The sequence below is a fragment of the Lynx rufus genome, unplaced genomic scaffold, assembly GCF_022079265.1.
Source record: "Lynx rufus isolate CCGP_SWC_20201006 ecotype Redwood Valley unplaced genomic scaffold, mLynRuf1.p SCAF_9, whole genome shotgun sequence".
NCBI classification, from domain to species: Eukaryota; Metazoa; Chordata; class Mammalia; order Carnivora; family Felidae; genus Lynx; species Lynx rufus.
Window position 1 is genome coordinate 68,954,768 of NW_025814897.1, and position 22,414 is coordinate 68,977,181.

Sequence of the window (22,414 nt, forward strand, 5' to 3'; positions counted from 1 at the left end):
AGAGGAGGGCCTGGCCGCCCCGGGTTTGGCATCTTTCTTACCTCAAGGAGTTAAAAGTCTGGGGCTGAGCGTGATCAACCAGATGGTCTTTAACAGTAACACGGTTCATATTGTTTAGATTATCCTGTTGCAAGCACCGTGCCTCGTTTACCTTTTATGGAATAAAGTGTGGAAAATTGACCACAGATGTAAGTAACCAAGAATGACGGGGAAGCTGTTGTTACCAGGCCTCCTCTTTTCTCTCCAACACTCCTGATCCCGCAGATAAAAATAAAGAGAGAAATGGGAGGCGGGCCGAAAAATAGCTTGCCTTACCTCTACAGCGCGGGTCAGAGCGCTGTCGGCCCCCTGTTCTACGTTTTCATAAATCCACGGTTGGCCTTGAGACTCACGCGCAGGCTGCCCTCAAATTCTGATTTTCCAAGTGCCCTCCAGTTAAAATATCCTACCACGTAAGCACTTTTTCCATCCTGCTCCGAGAGGCAGGGGGGCAAGGGCAGATCACTGACATGGAGCCGTTTTTGCAGCCCTGCCTTCCCGGCAGGAGAGAGAAGTGAGGGGTATTTTGCAGCCCGAGGGGCACAGATAAATTCTGCATTCCCGCTGCTTCGATTACTATCTCAGCTGCGGGCTGGGCCACATCTATCAGAACTAGGCCCTCGTTATTCCCCAGAATGTATCTGGGAGCTTTTACGGAAGAGCTGGCTACCAGAATGGGCCCGGCACAGAAAGGAGCTTGTTGGGACAGGCCTGTGCGTTCCTTTACGGCATGCTTTTTAGGATTATAAAGGCATCTGTGCCTTTTTAAACCCTCAGAGGAATATTCTCCAACCAAAGTCGTACACTGGGTTTTATGATGCCCCTTTGTTTTTACTCCCTCTTTCCTCAGTTCTGTGTACTGTTTGCCAGGGCTCTGGCTGTTTGACTCTTGCCTCTCATCCTTCTCTGTGGCCCTTGTGGCGCTCGTCTGGGACCATGGTCAGGTGACTGGGCATCTGCTTGCACGACTGGAGGCAGTGACGGCCACAATTAGCCACTTGGGTCACAAGGGGCCTCTGGAAAACGGACTTCTCAGAGCGGTCTATCGGCTTGCCTTCCCTTTGTGAGGAGCCCGACACAAGATGGGTCCCAGTCCTCTGCTCATTTGTGTTTTCTGTCTTCTCATTCCCATCGGGTTCAGCTCCCTTTTCTCCTGCCAGGCCCTTCTGCTAATCTCTTCCACCAGGCTCTCCCCCTGGAGTCCTGGCTTTACTGTCAAGAAACTCGCCTACACGAGACACCCTTAACCCGTTCCTCACACACTCTCCCTGGAAACCCCGGCCTGTCTCCGGGACGCCGCTTTCTTCCCAGGCTTCTGGTTCTCCATGCACACTTGTAGTTCACTGTCCTCCATGACCCCTTGGGCACCTCTGCTTTTAAGCCGAGGTGCCTGGTTAGCCCACTCCCGTCTGTTACAGACTCCTGGGTGCTTCTTCATACCTGCTGAGGACTTGGCAGGTGGCTTTGTCATACACTCCTTCCTTACTCCCTGGTGGCCTTCGTAGTCCCCTACTGGCCTGTCCACCAGCGTGTGGTTCCTCTGTCTTCTCTGGTCCCCTGACTGTTCTGTCCACTCCCCCACATGACCTTGCTGCCATGCTCCCATCTGGAATCATGAGCGCTTGCCCTCTGAACTTCCCTTGCCTGACCACAACCTTTCATTTCACCACCCCCACTGCTCTGTAATTCCCGGAAGGACCTCTAGCTCCTGACCCTCTGTTCTTCCAGACCCTCTGTCCCCTCTCACCCCAGCCTGAGGGCTGTAGATGACTTCAGCCACGTTCTCCAACGTTCTCCATTTCCCCCACCCCCACCCCAACTCCATTTGTTCTTCCTCTGCTCCAACCGAGCAATCCCCAGCCTGAATCAATTCGCAAGGCCTTTATCCTGAGCCCGCCACGGGCCTGCTAAGAGCTGCTGGAGATAATCACTTAATCTGTCTAAATGACTTGGGACAAACCCTTGGCTTCTAACATTACCCCAGCCCGCAGTGCCACCCCTGGCCCTCGTCCTCAGTTAGCTCCTTTTCTCCCCTTCTTCACCAAATGACAGGAAAACTCACCCTGATTGCCACCTTTTTGTTTCCACTAAGGCATCAGACTGCCGTCTGGCTTCTGCTGCCACTGAAATTGCTCTAGCCTCGGTTACCTGGGACCCTCCAGTTTCCCAATTTTCTTTCTTCATCTCACAGGGTCTCTCTTCAGCTGTCCGCTTCCTGGAGTGCTCAAGCCCTTCTTCCTCGGCTGTGACAGGTGTCTCCCAAGGTTCCCCCCCCCCCCCCCCGGACACTTGTTGTTCCATTTTCCCTTTTCTTTCTGCTTCTTAAAAAACTGTTGTTCCCTTAGCTCCCATCCTCTGCCCGCTGTCCCTTCACTCCAGCCAAGACCCTGATCCTGCAGCAAGGCAAGAAGCAAAGAGGGTTGACCATACCGAAGGCCACTTCTGAGAACATCCTTTTGATTCAGCACAGATGGGAAGCGAAACACCCCAGATGACTGAATAGTGCTTAGCAGTCTACTTCTGAGATGATGGGCATGAATCCCAGGACTGAAAGGTGTTCCTCTTGGTGGTAATAGTGTCAGGGCCCATGGGCTCTGAGTGGGCAAGCCTGTGGCATTAGCAGAGGGTTTGAGCTGCGATGTTGGGTGTTCCCATTCTCACAGGCCATCAGGGACCATGAACAGGAGGTATCTGGAACCTGGAGAAGAGTTGTCGTTTCCCAAGTTGGGATGTATAATGGGAACAGGTGAAGTTTGGAATTAGACATTACATTTCAAATCTTGCTTTTCTGTTACCACTTGTGTGACCTTGGGCACTTACTTCTCTCCTGGCTGTACCTCAGTGTTTTCATTAGCAAAGCAGATAACATTATCTTCCTCTTCTTAGAATTAGGGATAATGCACATATTAAGAAGATAGGAATTGCGAAGCTCAATTTGGTAGGATGGTTAAGCTGATGTAGACATATCCTCTGAGGCTAACCATAAACCTGACGAAACAGGCAACCCATCAGAAATCACTTGATCACCTCTTTCATGGCACTGGGCTCAAGAGTCACTGGAGAGAATGAAAAGTGGTCTCTGCTCTCAGCCTGGTTGTAACGACCTGAAGTCAGAGCCTGTTCAGTAACAATCTCTCATCCAGGTTTCACTGATTTGGAGTAGCAGGAGTTCTGGAGGTGGAGAGATGAGTGAGGGCCAGAGGAGGCAAGACAGGTGGCCTCGGAGAACCTTTGACTGCCTGGAACAGAAATGTCATGTTAGTGCAAAGTAAGTAGTGAGTGATAGAGTCAGAGGCTTCTGCTAAACTTGGGTGGGAGAGTTAAAATTGATGCCAGAGGCCACTGGAAGCCGTTGAATATTTTTGAGAACATAATGGAACAGTGTTTTAGGAAGATTTGTTTAGCTTCCTTATATAGAAGACATTTTTGATTGGGATGATGGAGCCATGGAGGCATTGGACAGATTGTTGCAGGAATCAGAACCTGATTTGAAGGCATACAGGGTTCAGTTGGGAAGGAAAAAGATGGAAATGCAAGAAAAAAAAACAATTAAAACTATTCTATTGTCATATTTTTAGTGGACACTGATTGGATTGCAGTTTCGCTGACTGATTGCAGTTTCACTCAGGTTCTCACACTGTTTACCTGGAGACGCCATCAGATCCTACGGGTTAAAGGCTTAGTCCTATAAGATTGTTCCTGCCCGCCCCCCCACTTTAAATGACACCTGTGTTTCTGACCAACTATAGATTGGATGCTCCCACGAACCCTTCCTTAAGTTAAATTAATTGTTAGAGTGACTCACAGGAATCAGGAAAACAGTTTACTTACTAGACTACTGGTTTATTAAGAATATAACCCAGGAACAGCCAGATGAAAGAGATGCATAGGGCAAGGGGTGGGGGAAGGGGCACAAGGCTTCCATACCCCCCCCGGGGATATCACTTTCCCAATGCCTCCTGTGTTTACCAGTTGGAACCTATCTGAACCCTGTCCTTTTGGGGGACTTTATGGAGGCTTTATTACACAGGCATAATTGATAGATCATTGACTGTCGGTGATTGAGTCAACCTTTAGCCGCTCCCCACTCCCAGAGGTCCTGGGATGGGGTTAAGTGCCAACCTCTGATTCCCTGGTTGGTTTCCCTGGCAACCAGCCCCCCATCCTTGGAGGTTTTCCAAAAGTCACCTCATTAACATAAATTCAGGTGTGGTTGAAAGGGGCTTGTTATGATATGAGAACATTGCTCTTATCACTTAGGAGATTCCAAGGCTTTTAGGAGCTCTGTGCCAGAAATGGGGATGAAGACCAAATATCTCTTTCTTCTTATAAATCATAGCATCGCAGAATTGAAAGCAAAAAATGACTTAAAAGCAACTCCAAAGTTTCCACTGGGATGTTACGAAAATGAAAGCAAAACTTTTTTGTGTGGTAAAATACAACATGAATTTTTACCATTTTTAAGTGCACAGGTTAGTGGCATCATCTATATTCCCATTGTCGCACTACCATCCCCCCAGAGAAGAAACTTGTATAGCAATTTGACATTGCTGCAGCCTCTGAGTACATGATCACTGTGCTTGTAGTTTTGTATGCTTTGTTATTGCAACATTTTCTGGTAATTTACTTTATCATAGATTACAAAATATCAGTCAGCAATGATTGGGAAATTAAAAAAAAGAAAAGAAAAGAAATTGGTCCTTTTCTTCAGATTGCTTTGATAAATACTCCTCTAGAGGAATGGGAAAGGTAAAGCGTCCCTGGGAAGGAGGAGGTGAGGTGGAGGAAGGATGTCCTCTCCTCTCCTCTGCCAGGCAAGAGTCTCTTCATTCTCAAAGCTCAACTCCTCGGTCCCTCCCTCTGAAAAGCCTTCTTTTCCTGAGGAGGGGCCAACATGGCAGAGAAGTAGGGGGGAACCCATACTTTCCACGTCTCTCAAACAAAGAAGTGTAGAAGCCAAAGGACTTTGAACACCAACGCCTGGGAGGAAAAGAGACTGAATCTACTAGGAGGAAAATGGGAAAGCTGGAAAAAAGATAGGGCTACTCCAAGGAACAAATCAAAGCACACCTAGTGGAGGGTCCAAAATATTACTACGAGTAGGGTAATAAAATAACCAAAGTCACGACAACAGAGAGCAAGTAACAATCCCAGAAAAAACACCTCCTAAAGGGCCAGGCCCTGGACAGTGTGTGACCCGCCCTTTAATATAGCAGTGTTTACAGGTGCAGAGCACACAACAAGCTTTTAAAATGTATAAGGGACAGAAAACTAGCCAAAATGACGAAACGGAAGAATTCTCCTCAAAAGAAATTCCAGGAAGTAGCGACAGCTAACAAATTGATCAAAACCGATTTAAGCAATATAACGGAACAAGAATTCAGAATAATAGTCATAAAATTAATCGCTGGGCTCGAAAAGCCTTCTCTTCCCAACCTCCCCCCCACCCCACATCCCCAAACCTTACCAGCGACCAATCAGCCCTCATGCTGCCACTGTCCCATGGACCTATTTCTGTTGCTGCTGTTGTGGTACTGTATGAACTGACCATCTTGGCGGGATCCCCCGCTAGAATATGAGCTCTGCATGGGAACAGTGGCCTCTTCATCTCTGTGTCCACATCGCCTTGCACACAGTAGGTCCTCAGTGAAGGTTTACTCAACATGAGTCAAACTGAATAGAAGGAGTAGACTTCGATGGTGGAAATATTTTATAGATAAAGGAGCATCAGGGGCATGCTTGGTATCCAAGAGTGCTGCAGGAAGGAGGCCATTCATCTGTTTTGAGTAAAACATGTGGGGATGGCATGGAAGCCAAAGCCCAGAAGTGGATTTGGGCAGCCTGTGTGGGAAATGTGTGCTGGGGAGGCAAAGAGAAGAAAAGAGGGAAAGACAGCAGCATGGTCTTCCCATTCCCTCTTTGACCTTGTACTTCTGCTAAAGCAATTGTCAGAGTTTTTTCATCAATATCCAAGCATCAGATATACTTCAGATTCTCTCGTTTATTCATTCATTCATTTACTCAGCAGATATCCACTAAGCGCCTAGTTTGTGTCCAGCTTCATGCTACAGACTTTATTTGAATTATCTTTAACCTCTGAGCACTCTTTCTTTTTTATTTAAAAAAAATTTGTTTTTCAACGTTTATTTATTTTTGGGACAGAGAGAGACAGAGCATGAACGGGGGAGGGGCAGAGAGAGAGGGAGACACAGAATCGGAAGCAGGCTCCAGGCTCTGAGCCATCAGCCCAGAGCCTGACGTGGGGCTCGAACTCATGGACCGCGAGATCGTGACCTGGCTGAAGTCGGACGCTTAACCGACTGCGCCACCCAGGCACCCCATCTGAGCACTCTTTCAAGGTAGATATCATTGTCTCCATTTTGTAGAAGAGGCTCAGGAGATTGAGTTATTTGCCCAAATGAAGGCAGCTAGTCTGTGGCAGAATCAGATTATGAGCTCAGGGCTTGAAGCCCTCCTGCCTTGCACAGTGTCATGAGGCTGGTGCTCAGTAAATGTTTGTCAGATCTGCTCTAGGAAAACTTGGACCAAGATGGGAAGAAGAGGGACAAAAGAGACAGTTTGAGGTTAGGGATTAACTCTACTAGTTCCCAGGAGAATCGACAAAGAATGAGGGTGGGGCAGGCACTGGGGAGCCTTGAATGACCCTGGAAAGAGAAGGGCTGCATGAGTAAGATGATGTTTAGGATGGAAAATGAACAGGTTTGGGGATGTGACAGAGGAGACCCCCACTAGTTCTGGTCCTGGGGGAACAGTAACTCTTTTGAAGTCCCTATACTGATTTCTAAGCTGAATGTGTCCTAATGCACTCTCCTCTCTTGGGACATGAGGATGAATGGGGGATGGGACCACTCCTTAGCCAGTGGTTCTACAGATTCTTCTTCAGAACTGCATGGCAGGAGAGAGGGAAGGAGGGCCCAGCTGTGTCTGTAGGGAGCAGTCTTGGCACAGACACGTTTTACTGCATTCACCATTATTGCCTGTGGACTTCACTCTTGATTTAGTCCTCAGGCTTCCACTTAAGGAAGTGGTTGGAACGTGATTGAATTAACCAGTGTTGGTCTTAGCTATAATGGGGGCATGAATTAAGTAGTTGTCTAGTCTAAGTTACCTCCTTTGGGAATAGAAGCACCCAGAGGCTCAGCTGAAGGGGCAGGTGTGGGAGGCCATGCTTTAGACTTTGTTTGGATCTCTGACCCAAGACCGGCCAATGTCTGTCACTACCTTGCCTTCAACTCTAGTGGTTTCCAAGGTCCATATCATGACCTCTAGATGCTCTTTGTTTTGGCTCATGCTCTCTCTCCCCTCATTTCCTGTCATTTCCCCTTGTTTCCTCCACTCTACTCCACAGGCCTTCTGCCGGGTATTTGCATATCCTGCTCCTTTACTTAAATCCGTTTATTTTTTTTAAATGTTTATTTATTTTGAGAGAGAGAAAGAAAGAGAACATGTGAGTATGAGGATGAGTGAAGGAGGGGGAGAGAGGGAGGGAGAGACTTCCAAGCAGGCTCCACACTCAGCCTGATGTGGGGCTCAAGCTCACGAACCATGAGATCATGACCTGAGCTGAAGTCAAGAGTCAGATGCTTAACTGACTGAGCCACCCAAGTGCCCCTCAAATCTGTTTAAATGCTTCCCTCCACACCAGGCCTTACCACCTACTTACAAAAAGCACTTCCCGTTTCCCTTTATCCTGTTGCCCTGCTCTGTTTTCCTTTGTAACCCATCATTGCTGGCATAACCTATGTAATTGCTTGCCTTTTCATTGTCTCTCCCCTTCACTAGAATGTGAACTCCCTGTGAGCAAGAATTTATCTTGCTCATTGTTACATCCCCCGCCCCCACCTAGAATGATTCTTCATACATTGTATGTGCTCAGTTATTATGTGATGAAGGACTGAATGACAAGTGACCAGCTTCTCTCTCAGGAATCTGAATGAAGCACACAGTGACTTTCTTGGTTGCTGATAGATTCCGGCCGGGTGGGGTCAGTCAGACTTGGGACTGACAGCCATGTTCATCACATGTAAGCACAAGGAAGCTGGTCGAGGTCAAAAGAGAAGCTGAGGAGAGAGAAGAGTCCAGGTATCCCTGGAAGGGGAAGAGCAGGTTTTGCTCGGGGAGGGGCGGGGGGGCTTCTCTCTTTGCCGTTGTGTCCTGACCATATTCGTATTTGTTTTGCCCACTGACTTGTCCGAGTGTCTGTTATGAGTTTTCTCTTACTGCTTGACAAATGATCACAAATTTAGCAGTTTCAGGCACCACCCATTTATTAGCTCACAGTTCTGTAGGTCTGAAGTCCGGGTGGGCTGGGTTCTCGGCTCAGGGTCTCACAAGACTGAATTAAGGTACTGGTAGGGCTGGCCTCTTATCTGGATGCCCTGGGGAAGAATTCGCTTCCAGACTCTTTCAGCTTCTTGGCAATCTTCAGTTCTTTGCAGTTGTAGGATTGAGGTACCTTTTTCCTTGCTGGCTTTTGGCAGAGGCTGCCCTCAGCTCCTTACCCTGTGGCCCCCTCCCCATCAAATCGCTCCTACAAGCTCTCTGACTTCCTCCTGTGCTACCAGCAGGAGAAAACCCCAGCCTTTTAAAAGGTTTATGTGATTAGGTTAGGCTCTAGGCTTGCCCGGGTAATCTATTGATGGACTCAAAATCCACTAACCAGTAACCTTAATTACATCTGCAAAATTCCTTTTGCCTCGTAACCTAACATTATCAGAGCGCAACATCTCATCATGCTTAGTCCTCGCATTAGGATAGAGAATCTTGACGGACCATTTTAGGATTCCGTCTACCACAATATTTATTTTTTTAATCTTCTTTAATTAATTAGCTTGGGGGGGCGGGGGGGTGTCTGTTGCTTGCAAATAAAGAGCAATCGACATAGTCCACAGAGGCCTAGCCTTGGGGAGTGGAGGTGGGGGATTGCAGTTATAAACTTTGTCTTCCTGACCTCTGCTAAATCATGGTTCTTTATTTTTCCTCTGGAATAGAGTTCAGAATATAGAGATGTGAAAGATTAGACCATCTGCCATACTTCAGATGCCAAAAATAATGAAAATAGCTCCTTGCCTCCAAACTCTGGTAGGAAACTTTTTTTTCTTTTTTTCTTTCTTTCTTTCTTCTTTTTTTTTTTTTTTGTAAATGCTTTTCCTTGCAGCTCACTCTCCAAGTGAGATCATTGGTGATCCCAAGCCTTTTCCCATGACTTAATTGATGAGGAGAGGGCCGCCCAGCTAAATCTCACAGAATACATTCTGAGGGTAATTGGCTTAAAGCCTCCAGGCTCTTGTTGAAATGAGTGGTTTTGGTTAATCCACACCATGAAGCTGAAAAGCTATTATGTATGTATATTTTTGTCCTGAGGTACTATCAAGAAATTCCATATAGAAGGAAATAAACTATGGTTTGGGAATGAAAAAAATTTTTAAAGAAAAATGCAAGACATAAACTCTGTTTCCTGTCCATGTAAATCAGAGCAAGTTTTAAAGCCTTTCGTGACTCACAGAGAGGTCACCGACCAAATCTGCTGAGGGAGGCAGGATGAAACAAAAATGGTTACATTTTTGTGATTTTCTTCCCCCCCTGCTGCTGTTAGCTTTTCCATTTTTGTGATGTGACGCAGTTTTCCAGAACGCGGTAGGAAAACGGAGATATGGAACTCCTCTCCAGGTCACTGCCTAGCTTCAAACACTGGATAGTAGTAGCTGAGTGTCAAACATAGCATGTGGCAAGTTGGGGGGAATAGAGGGGGGAGGCTTACTTGGCAGAAAATTGTGAGATTGTAAAATCAGAGAGCCTCAGAGTTGGAAGGAGCCTTCCCCCCTATGGATGAGTCGTGTCCTCATTTGATGCACGAACCAACTCGGTAACGCAGAGACAGCAGGGCATCGGCTCTGCTTGATCCTACTCTTGAGAGTGAGTGAGAAGAAACAAGGAGGCAGTAACTGTGAATGACGATAAGGGGTCTTAGACCTCGGTGGCACCTGGTGCTGCAGCTGGGGGACCTGGCACATGCAAATCTCACTGTCAATTGGCGATCATGATACCTAGTGAGCAGGGTTATAGAATCCAATAAAATGTGTGTGTGCAAGCTTTGTAAACCATTAAGCGAGTGGACGTTATTGTGCCATGTAAGTACTGTGTTAGTGTTGTTGATAGGAAGACACCGAGACTCTTGCCTCTGGGATGCTGGATGGTCAGTGTCTGAAGAGAAGGTGCATGGAGCCCAAGACAGGTCTAGGAAATGCAGTAGGAGACGTTGTGGGTTCAAGTAAACAGAGCACTAGGAGCTTGAAACTATTTTATTTATTTTGTTTGTTTTTGTTTGTTTGTTTTGAAACTGCTTCTAGAAAGAGAGGAGAGGGGCGCCTGGGTGGCTCAGTCGGTTAAGCGGCCGACTTCGGCTCAGGTCATAATCTCTCGGTCCGTGAGTTCGAGCCCTGCGTCGGGCTCTGTGCTGACAGCTCAGAGCCTGGATCCTGCTTCGGATTCTGTCTCCCTCTCTCTCTGCCCCTCCCCCACTCATGCTCTGTCTCTCCCTGTCAAAAAATGAATAAACATTAAAAAACAAACAAACAAAAACCTGAACTCTTATGAGCTGCTCCCCAGGCTTCCTGAGAAAGCAGATGCCAAGCTTGAGTGTCAGGACCTGAGGGGCCAAGAGCCTGCCCAGAAGCTTCCACAGCTCCTCAGTGAAGTAAAGGCAGTTTCCATAGCCTTTGGACAGCTGTATCCAAGTGGTCCGTGTTACATGTTGACTTCTTTAAAAGTGTCTATCACCAACTGTCTCCTCTCTTGGGTGACCCTTTACCCCTGCAGACGTAGGATTCAAAGAGAGCTGAACTCTTGGCTTTTGGCAATACAGGGTCAAGTGTATTTGTTCATTTCTTTATTCAACAAGCATTTATTGAAGCTGCTTTTGCCCAACCCTGTGCCAGGCCCAGGGCATCAGAGATGCAGCCTAGTGGGTGTCAGGTAGGAGCAGGAGTAGTGTAACCTCGGCTTTCCCTTCCCTGTGCCCTCAGCTGACAGTGCTGCTGATTTCTGTCCCTCAGATCTTGCTTTCAGACATACTTCCTCTCCTCTATCTTCGAGTAATAGGCTGAGGGGTGCCTGGGTGGCTCAGGTGGTTAAGTGTCTTACTTCAGCTCAGGTTATGATCTCACAGTTCGTGAGTTCAAGCCCTGCGTCGGGCTCTGTGCTGACAGCTCGGAGCCTCGAGCCTTCTTCAGAGTCTCTGTCTCCCTCTTTCTCTGCCCCTCCTCCATTCCTGTTCTGTCTCTCTCTAAAAATGAATAAACATCAAAAAAAATTTTTTTTAAATTATAGGTGGAGCTCTGGTTCTCCTTCAAAGCCTTACCAAATCTTCTCATGCATGTGGATCACCGTTTGCTTGTTGTCTTGCCCTAAATTTACTGTCTCTGATCGCATTCCCGTTGGCCTCATCCTTTTCAGTATGATTTGATAGTCCTGGGGCTGGTTTCATGGGCGCTTGTCAAGCTGAACCTAAAGGTTGTCACTTCCAGCGCTGTGGGGCAGCTGCCGGGAGGCAGGTTTGAATTTCTTGCTCGCGGACTTCTCTCTGCTCATGGTTTCCCTGGAGAGAGGGCATATCAGTGTTGCCCTCACGTGGTACGGACTTGCCAGAAGTGGAATCCAGGTGGTCAGTGGGAACATGGAGGAAGGCATCGCGTAGTGCTGTGGATAAGGTGGGTCAGTAGAAAAAAGAGGCGTTGCAAGGTACTCCAGGCGGCACCATGAGCCAAAGTTCAAAGGCCAAGAAGAAATGAGTCTCCACTAATGGAGATGGGGGGAGACCAGGAACAGGCAGCTCTAATTATCACCCATTCCTTGTGATGACTGATCCCATCCTTATGTATAATGACACTCAGCCCAGAGTGCCTTAAAGGCATTTTATAGTGTCTGCATTGTTGTTGTTCTTGAAGAAAGAAGTCACTGGCTGTTGCCAACAAATTCCAAGACCTTGGCCCTGGCCTGGGGGAAGAGAAAGCAGCTGGGTTAGGATACAACCAGAACAGGAACTTCACAATTGCAAGATGGTGTGAGTGGAGGCTGCGTCACAGTGCCTGTGGTCTGCCCCAGGGGGAGCCATCCTACCGTCAGTGGGTGGAATTGAGAGATTCTATCCTCCAAGGAAGGGTCTGGCAGAGCTGTTAAGGCCCGAGTGGTTACCGAAATCCAGAGACGGGAAAAATGGTGTGAGAAGGGCTACGGAGCAGACAGAGCATATGTCCTTTGGCCGTGGTGACTCCACAGCAAGGGAACCAGGAAATAAATGCCCCAAGTTCCTCTCTCTCCCCTGGTCTTCTTGGGGCACTTCCCATTGATCTAACTTCAGCTGAAGGCGGACAGCAAGCGTGCCCATGAATGTGGCCATTCCTGGGCGGGGAGCAGGGTGGGGTACGAAGGAGGAGATGAATCTGGAGGGCTAACCATGGGCATTTGAAACCTAACTAATTCTGGATCCTTTTTTCTGGTGGGACTGACCCTACTGTCATCCTGCCAGCGCTAGGAAGGCTGGGCTCAGGACTCCCGGTGAGGTGACCCTCAGCCTAAAAATCTCTGGTGCTGCTTAGAGTTGACAGGAGCTGAGAAAAGAGGGCCTAGGATCTGTACCTTTAAAGTAACAGCTTGCTCCATACATACGGGGGCCATATGTCCTCAATTTTCCAGGACAGTCTCCATTTCAAATATTCTGTCCCATTTTGCCCATAAGAATACTGGCACTTGTCAGATCACGTGCTCCAATTTTTGATTCAGAAAATATGGTCACTGTATCCTTATACCACAACAAATGCCAGATGGTTTAAAGAGCTAATTTTTTTTTAATGGTATACTTATCCCGATTGTTGAGAAAAGACAATTTTCTGACGATTGAAGCAATTGAAGAAATTATCAGTGACAAGTGTGATGGGTTCAATTACATTTAAAAAAAGGAAAACACCTTTTTTGGTACAAAGAAAATCAACAAAACTAAGAGATAAAAAGAGAAGCAACAGGTTGAGGAAATAGTTGCAATAAAAGTACATAACCGATAAAAACTTAATACCCAGACACTTTGGAGTTTTATATAGTCTTAAAGGACACAATCAAGACTTCATTGGACAGATGGTCAAAGGATATGAGTAGACGATTCACATAAGAGGAACATTCACTGCAAACAAACCCCAGGGAGGGATTTTAATAAATTGAGGTTAAAACAATTATGAGTTATCATATCACACCTATTACATTATCAAACATAAAAGCTATAAAATGTAACGTGGGCAGGGCTTTGTGGAAACATACACTGCAGAAAGCATTATACATTATCTTTTCTTTTTCCTCCGAGAGAACAGTGTGATGATATGTGAAATAGACCACAAAAACAATCCACCACTCTGACCCAACAAATCCACTTTTGGAACTATGTCCTAGGGAAATAATATTAGTTAAGTAAATAAATCAATATTTATTTTTGTAGAAATTAAATTTGCATGTATATTTAAGCTAGACCAAAACAACCCAAATCACCCACAATTGTATATGTATATTCTTTGCCTACAGTGAAACAACCCAAATTGCCAATAATTGTATGATGATTAAAATATAAGAGTCTAGGATAAATAAGTATTATCGTTAAAATATCAAATATGTTCACTTTGTGAATATGAGGGAAGACGTATTTTAAAATGTTAAAATAGGGGCACCTGAGTAGCTCAGTAGTTTAGGCGTCTGACTCTTAATTTCAGCTCATGTCATGATCTTATGGTTCACAGGATCAAGCCCTGCATCGGGCTCTGCACTGCTTAAGATTCTCTCTCCCTCCCTCTCTGTCCCTCTCCCTCGCTCATGCTCTCGCTCTCTCTTTCTGTATCTCTCAATAAATAAATAATTGATTATGGTCATGGGAAAGCTACTTTTGTCTAATTATAAGGACCTGATAAAAATGTAAACAGTATAGTTCCTCAGTTTTCTATAGTAAAAGTGTATTCTGTGCTGTCTGGCAGATTGCTGCATTATTGTGGGTTTAGACATTTCAAATGTAGTCAGATTTTCTACAAAAACAATGAGAAAAGTCAGTCAGAATAAGGCTCTGACTCTGGTCATCTGTAGATTTACTCAAGGGTGAATGCTGGTTGCTTCTTACTCTTTTTTTAAGGTATTTTAATTTTTTAAAAAATTTTTGTTTATTTTTGAGAGAGAGAGAGACAGAGCATGAGCAGGGGAAGGGCAGAGAGAGAGAGGGAGACACAGAACTTGAAACTGGCTCCAGGCTCCACGCTGACAACACAGAGCCTAACCTGGGGCTCGAACTCACAAACTGTGAGATCATGACCTAAGCCAAAGTCAGATGCTTAGCCGACTGAGCCACCCAGGCACCCCAGGGCACCTAGTTCTAATAGGTGGTGAGCTTCCTTCTACGTGTTTCTCACATCCTCAAGTGTAGTGGTACGTACTGAACCATTAAATGTTGTCAGATCCGTCCACATGAAGATCAATCTAGTTACCCCCACCGCAAGGAAAAGCCAATATAATCTCTAGTGTATATTTTTTATGGTATTTTTAAAGCCTTAAGTGCTAATCTGTTACAGGAGGAGGGGCAGGGGAGAGGATTCTTTGTGCAAATGTGAAACTCTCAAATACCATACCCCGTGTCCGTCCCAAAAACATGCAGCCAATGCTTAGCCAACTCTTCGATCTCTGGCATACCTCTTGTCCCCAGCAGGAAGAGAGAGGCCAGAGCACATTGCTGAACCCCAAGCCCTGCAGACAGGTCTGTTGGAATGCATTGACTTCCTCTGGGAAATCCAGGCCCCACTGGTACCTCGTCATTGGGGCAGTGGCTCCTATAAATGTACGAGTACTTATATGTAGACCCCTTGAGAGTGTTTGAAATTCTACAGTTTGTTTTCTCTGTGATCTCAAGTCAAGTGCTTAACGCCTGAATTTTCATAGCAGAAACAAATCTGGGGGAGGAGACTGAGGACAGTTTGTGTGAGAGTGCTCTGAGTTCATTCAATAGCTCTGAGAGCAGCTGCCATGGATAGTAAGAAATTTTATAAAAGGTGAAAGAGAAAATAGAAACCCTCTGGGGTTCCTGTTACCGATCACAAAGACCACTTCTGGTTGTCAGGGAATGAGCATGAGTTTTGAAGTCAGCAGGACCACTGTTCAGATGCCTTCCTGCCTCTTCCTCATATGGCAAATGTTACTGACAATGTCCACCTCTTGGGATGGTTGTGAGTTAAAATTAAATAATTCCGTAAAGCACATAAACGGGTCGTACAAAATAAACCTTCAATAAGTATTAGTTTTCCGCTCCTTCCTTCACCTGATAGGGTGTCCGGTAAATGGGGGGTGCTCCATTTATCATGCATATACATTATCATAGAGTCACACATCAGAGCTGCTTTCTGATTCATCTACCACACGACAGAGATAACCAGACACAGAGAATAGGATTCTGTGGATCATAGTGGGGCATAGCCAGTTACCAAGAAAGGCAGAGAGGGATGAGATCTGGATCTGACTCTTCCCCGGTGATAGGATCGCCCTCAGATTGCTGGTCCACATGTGAGCAGTAAAGATGCAGTCTGGCCACCATCCCAAAACGACAGCAGCAATGAAGGGTCCAAAATGACACAGTAGGACGTCCCAGTGGGTACACTGAGTACAGCAGCAGGAACTTGAAGGGAAGATGCTCAGATACACAGAAAATAGGTAGCAGCCTCAGGTAGTCTGACTCTAGGTGTGTTTACTTGTTCAGGGCTCTGGGATGGGGTGCTAAGCAGATTCTGGGACCGGGGTTGAGACAGAAGGTCAACAGTAAGAACCTGGATAATGCGCTGAGACTCTCCCGAGTGCTGGAATAAAGCACCATACAGGAGTCAGACGATGACGTGGAGTCCACGATAGCCTCAGGTCAAGTTGGATCCTGAAAACTGAGGCAAGAGTGAGTTGCAGAGGAGAGCCAGTGGTCTCAGTCACGAGGATGAGATGGGATGCAGCATCTGGGACCCAGGGTGGACCAGCCATTACCCCTCTTTGAAAGCAGATTCTCTTGTTGCTACTAGATCACAATTTGGACTCATCTCCACAGATGTCCGTGGACATTGCTCCAGAGTTCTTCAGGGGTGACCTTGAAGGTTCCGTTTCCCTTTTCCCTTCTCTTTCTTCCCTCCCCGGCTTATCTAAATCAATAAGAGCGTCTATCTTACTGATAGAGTAAGAACTTCTGTCAGGATTTTGGTGGAAGAAGAGAACTGTATGTAATGGAAAATTATACTTGAGGTATTATAGCTGCTTTAATTTGAGTTTAGTCGCGATGTTTAATTTGTTTTGAAATCTCAAATCTCAACGAAGTGATTTTTTTACTTATCAAAAGGGACATTGGTTCACAGTGGTCATGAAGCACTATTTATGGCCCCTCTTCTAAGCAGCATTCTCTGGCTTTCCGTTGACAGGCTCTCTCATTAACTGCCTGTTGCTTTTTTCCTCTGACCACAGATTCTAGCTCTTCATTGTCTGCCTTTGTCCTGTTACATTATACTTTTCAGCTGGACCAGGAGTTCTCTGTGGGGGCGATTTTTCCTCCTAGGTGACATTAGGCGATGTCCTGAGACATTTTTGATGGTCGTGTCATGACTAGGGCAGGGAGTGGGTGAACGCTCCTGGCATTTGGCGGGGAGAGGCCAGGGATACTCCTGAACACCCTACAATGCATAGGACCACCCTCCAAAACAAAGAATTATCCAGCCCACAACATCAGTAGTGCTTCTATTGAGAAATCCTGGGATGGATGGTAAGCATATTACAAGCTGATGTCACCACTAGCAACTAACATTTATCAAAATCTTACTGTGTGTCAGGCATTGTTCCAAACATTTTCTACATATTAACTCATTTAATCTTTCTTTGTTAGGAATTATTGTTACTCCATTTTACGAATGAGAGGACTGAAACACAAGGGAATTAGGTAACTGACCCACAGTCATGCAGCTGGTAACTGGTGAGGCCAGTCAGTAATGAGAATCGTAATAGTGGTAGCAGTAGAATTTGTATTAATTTGGTGGGGTGTCTGTCTGTCTGTCTGTTTGTTTTAGAGAGAGAGAGCTTGCGAGCCAGGGAGAGGGGCAGAGGGAGAGAGAGCATCTCAAGCAGGCTTCATACTCAGCTCAGAGCCAGACACGGGCTCAATCCCACAACCCTGGGATCATGACTTGAGCCGAAATCAAGATTTGGACACTCAACTGACTGAGCCACCCAGGTGTCCCTGGGTATGTAGCAATATGTATTAAGCCAAGGACTTCATACTTATTGGCCCATTTCATCATTGCCGCAACCCTCTGGGACAGGTATCTGTAACACCCATTTCAGGCATGCAGAAACTAGGACTCTCTGGAGCTTGCCTGGTAATGGTGAATTTGTACATTTTTAAAATTAGTATTCGTCTCCCCCACTGCACTGTCATCCTAAGCATGCAGGGACTTTGTTGCTTTCTTGCTCCTTGGAATAACCCCAGTCTTCAGCTCAAGATCTGCTGCAAGGGATTGAAGGACAAGGGAACGAAGTGGCAAGGTGTTAGGTGCCCGTGGATGGACCTGTTGAGACCAAGCTGTGACTCGGCAGCTTTGCCATGTTTTCTCTGCTCTGGTGCTTTGCTGTGAGTCCTTCCCCCACTGGAATTCAAAGCTACCCCCATGAAGGGTTCTGGTCCTTGTCACCACAGAGAGTCCTAAAAGTGGTGGGGACGGGTTCAGAACATCCACTCTCCCCTCTCCCGGCCTTGTCAAAACAAGCAACAGCCTCTGATTGTTTACAGCAGCAAAAAGATATCAAGACCGTGTCAAACCCCAGATTTTCAGGCACCTTTGAAAATTTTTATGACCTGCTCTCAGAGGAGAGGTACGCTTTCTTGTGACTGGATACTCATGTCCCTACCTAATGAAATTTGATGACACATGACACTAGGTAGGAACAGTTTTTTTTTCTTCTCTTCTGATATCTGGATATTTTCAGAAGTTAGATAATTTTATCCTATTTACATCAAACAGGCAGGTAACTCTAGACTTTTATATCTGTATTCTTTCTGGGGAGGTATAACATGATTATGAATGACAGTAATTGACATTACATGCTTTAATTAAATTTCCTTTGCTGTGAATCAAAACCTTTTAGTCCAGTCCTGCAGTGCTATTTCTAGACTCCTCTTTTACATGCCCTGATGCGTTAGGCAGCAGGTATGACATAAGTTTACTTTTATAGAGTCTGTATCCCCTAGATTAAATGAGATAATATGTGCGAGGTCAACTTTAATGCCAGCCACGCAATAATTATTAATCAAAAACTGTTAGCTACATTTGCATACTTTGTGCCTTTCAGGTTTGGGCTATTTCAAGAATAATGTGCTTCTTCAATGATCATTATAAAGCCGATGGTTGCAAAAAGACCCCGTTTTCAAATGATTATGGGTAGGTAGCATAGTAATTACATCCCAGGATTTGTTCTTGGAGATCTTTTAAGTGGCCTGTAGGACTGTAGGGTCTTACTCTTCTCCAAACGGGAAAAGTACCCCAAATAGCCTCCTGCTCCCCACGATCCTTCCCCTCCCCCAGACAACAAATACTCCACCATCTGGAGCTTCCAGCCTGGTAGAGGGGACCACAAAGGAGGATCTGGACCAGTTCGTCAAGCCTAAGCCCTCTCTCTTTATTTAGGTACACAAAGCACCTTGCCTTGGAAAATGCACCTGCAGCCTTTTCCAGGTATCTGACCGCCCTGAGCTTTATGGATCCTTGAGCACAGCTGCAGCACTATCTCTCTGCCTGATCTATACCTTTGTCTTTGGGACCAGAGGGAGCAGGAAGCTAAGAGTCCCCTGCTTGATTAGCTATGGTGCCTCTTCCCAGCCCAGAGGTTTTCCCTAGAACTGACGCTTAGTAAGGCCAACTTTGTCTTCTTGCTTAGTCTCTCTCCTCCCCTAGGGCAAGGGTAGTTTTGGCACAGGGTCCTGAAGGGTCAGCCACAGTAGTGGGCATCCCTGCCAAGTCCCCCAGGATCCGGCATCTTGGAAACCGGCCTGGAGTCTCTTCAGAGCTCTACCATAGCACAGATGAACTGGTCCCAGGATCTGAGGAATCCATTTAGCCCAGTGCCCCTGCCTCCCCCAGCAGGGTTTTGCATTAAATCACCCAGTCCACAAACTTGAAGGGCCACAGTGACAAATATTCAAATACAAGAGAGTTTTCTCCCAGTTCTTAACACTTGCCTATACGATGATGAGTTTCATGCCTAGAAGAAATGTGTATGTAGATACCCTCACACCTTCGTTACCTAACTACACATTTATGTTCCCTCTCCTAAAATGATGGCTTCCCCACAACAACTGAGAAAAGGCTTCAGGGCACAGCATGGCCACTCTGTGTCCAGGGTGGCCTGGGGTCACCTAAGGAGATGCATATGACTTTGAGTCTATGAGTGGACTAAGAAATTCGAAATCACCCCAAATGAGACTCGCTTCTCCGCAGCCCCCAGCTGGTGACCCGTGGCAAATACAGAGCCCAGCCTCCACGTGTGCCTGGCTCAGACAGGTAGCTTGAGGTGTATCCCCAAGCTGAGCAGAAACAAGCAGGCCCTCCGGATTTCCAGTTGCCAAGAGGCAAGAAGCGGAATCCTGCTTGCTTTGCAACAAGTCTATGAGTCTCATGTGGCATGATATTAAATTATATAGGCAGCCACTTGTTTTCAACTGATGCACTGAGCCGAGAGTTGTATCCAGCAGGCAGCATTCTCCTCAGTAGACGGTTGAAAAGATTCTATAGCTCCGCAGACCTCCAAACCTCTGAAAATTGGCCTGACAACAGAGGGGTCGGTCAGCTCTGGGCAGAAGGTACCATGCTTGCAGCTGAAATCCTGGACCATGGGCTGTGGGGCACTCTGCCCTAAAGGTACGTTAGAGCTGAACAAAGTTGCACATGCCGCCGCTGCGGAAATTCTCTGTTGGGGGTGCCCTGGCCAGCTCCTGGCTCCTCTGTGCAGCTGGGGCTTCTCAGATGGTAGGTGCCCCTTCCTTTTGCCTCTGAAGGTTGTTTATATCAACCTGCGCTGCATTAGCCTTGTTCTGTTGTTAGAGATAAACAGTAGAGGGATGGGCTGTGTGTGTGTGTGTGTGTGTGTGTGTGTGTGTGAGAGAGAGAGAGAGAGAGAGAGAGAGAGAGGGATTGATTTAGGGGTGGAGGGAGGAGGTGAGTATGAACAAAGAAGGGAAAAACTTAGAAAAGCTCTCCCTAATTTCACTGCTTGCTGTCTTCTGCTCCTGCATAAGGGTAAATCTAAGCATGCATTATGAACGCGTAGAAAGAAGCTTTTGCCCTCTCCGAGCAATTAGACTGCTAAATGCGTGTCCTAAGACCTAACAGCTAGCTCTATTCCGTAGCTGGAGCAGAGAGGGTGTTGTAATTCTCATTAGTGACAGTAATATGAATAGGACACATATCTTACTTGACGAGCTCATAATCAATAATGCCTAATGGGCCTTTCCAATTCCCCAAATAGTTCGGGATAAATGTATTAAGACAGGAACTGAAATGGGTTTGATTGATGTGCATGCAAGTTCTTGGCAAGACTTCCCACTCGGTTTCCACCCAGATTAAACGTGGTTTGACAATTCACGTGTTTGGGTTTACGGCTGGGCTGCAACGTCTCCCCATGGATTTTTGACAGGTTAAAGGTTAGATCAATTTGGGTTCCTTGATCCTGGTTCTGCGAAGACCACAATTAATAAAAGAGTGAAAAGAGTAGCTATGAGCCCCCTTTCGGCCACACGGAGACCCGAGGGACCACCATGGTGAATGAGCCTTCTTGGCCGCCCCCACCCTGCGAAGAAGGACAGGGGAGATGTGGCTCTTCCCTGGGCTCTTACATCACAGCCTGCTTACATTAACAGCCTGCTCCCAACTGAGAAATGTATAAACCCCAAATTTCACTCATTTGCACTCTCTAGGAAGCATTTGTGTTGAAAGTCTCAGCCAGAGAGAATAGCCACTCTGGGGGGAAAGCAGGAGGTTTTGAGGGATCCAGAGGTTACAAGCGGACCCCTGAGATCCTAAGAAGAGCTGGTGTTGGCCCTTGGATTGATTGGGGTGGTGCGTGGAGCAGACACAGAGGGAAGGAAGGTGCGGCGAGGGTTCTGGGAGGCCCCGATGGGTGTTTCACTCTTGCTTCGCTTCTCTGTGCAAACCAGTGGAGATGAATGTTTCTCCCAATATTTACAAGTTATTTATATTTTTCCCTTCATATAAATTGCCACTTAATATAATTGATTAATTTTCCTTAAGGGCTTTGATAGATTGTTATTATGGATTTTTATAATGAAGTTGTTATATATGAAGAATATTGATCTCTGCTTGCCACATTAGCTGCATTTTTTTCCCAGACTGACCTCCTTCTCAGTTGTTTGCCCTGATCTGCCTCTTTATTTTACAAAACAAGCCTGTGGTTTCCTTCTGCTCCCCACACCCAGAATCCCGTTCTTAAGTGCCATGACAAAAACAAAAATAAGAGTTTCTTACTAGACATACACAAAAGTAGAAAGAATAGCATAGTGCATCCCAGGGAACACATCACCTCCTTGAACAATGAAGCTTGTTTCATTTATACCTCCCCTCTGACCCTTAGCACCGCCACCCCTCAAGAAGATTCCTTTGCAGTGAATCCCAGATAGATCATTTCAGTACATATATCTCATTTATAGCTCTTAAAAATAAGGATTCCTTGTAAAAATGCAATTATATTACATGAAAACGAGAATTCCTTAACATTCCCAGCTATTCAATTTCATTTTGAGTATTTCACTTATTTATTATTTTTCTCGGTTTGTTGGAATCAAGACTGAAATAAGGCCCATGCATTGCAATCGAGTGATATTCTCTCACATCTCTTTTATTCCTTGATATTGAAGAAACCTAACGAGTTTCCCATTGACTAGAGATTGCCAGTTGCATCTGAATGGTGTCAGTGAACATGTTCCTCGGATCCCTGCATTGCCTGACGATTTGTGGGGAGTCTTTGCCTGACCACTTGTGGGTAGATCTAGGACTGATGGTGGTATGTGTCTTTGGAGGTCAGGGGAAGGGAGAGATTACAGCTGGTCGTGTCTCATTTGTGTAGAGCCACTGGCCATCATTGCCTAGATACATTAATTCATTAGGGGTTTCCAGATGGTTATATTCTAATTCATGTATTCTATCATCATTTAATGTTAGAGTTTTCCCTTTATTTACTATTTTTCAAAATGAGTGGGTTTCCAAGCCTCCTCCAGAGGTGACTTGGGTGTTGCGTTGTATTTTCCAGT

General features: G+C 46.1%; 1 protein-coding gene across 1 annotated transcript in view; it reads left to right on the forward strand.

Annotated features, from left to right (window-relative positions):
• Positions 1-22,414, forward strand: part of PARVA (parvin alpha) — a 169,910-nt gene that overhangs the window by 58,390 nt on the left and 89,106 nt on the right. The window lies entirely within an intron of this gene.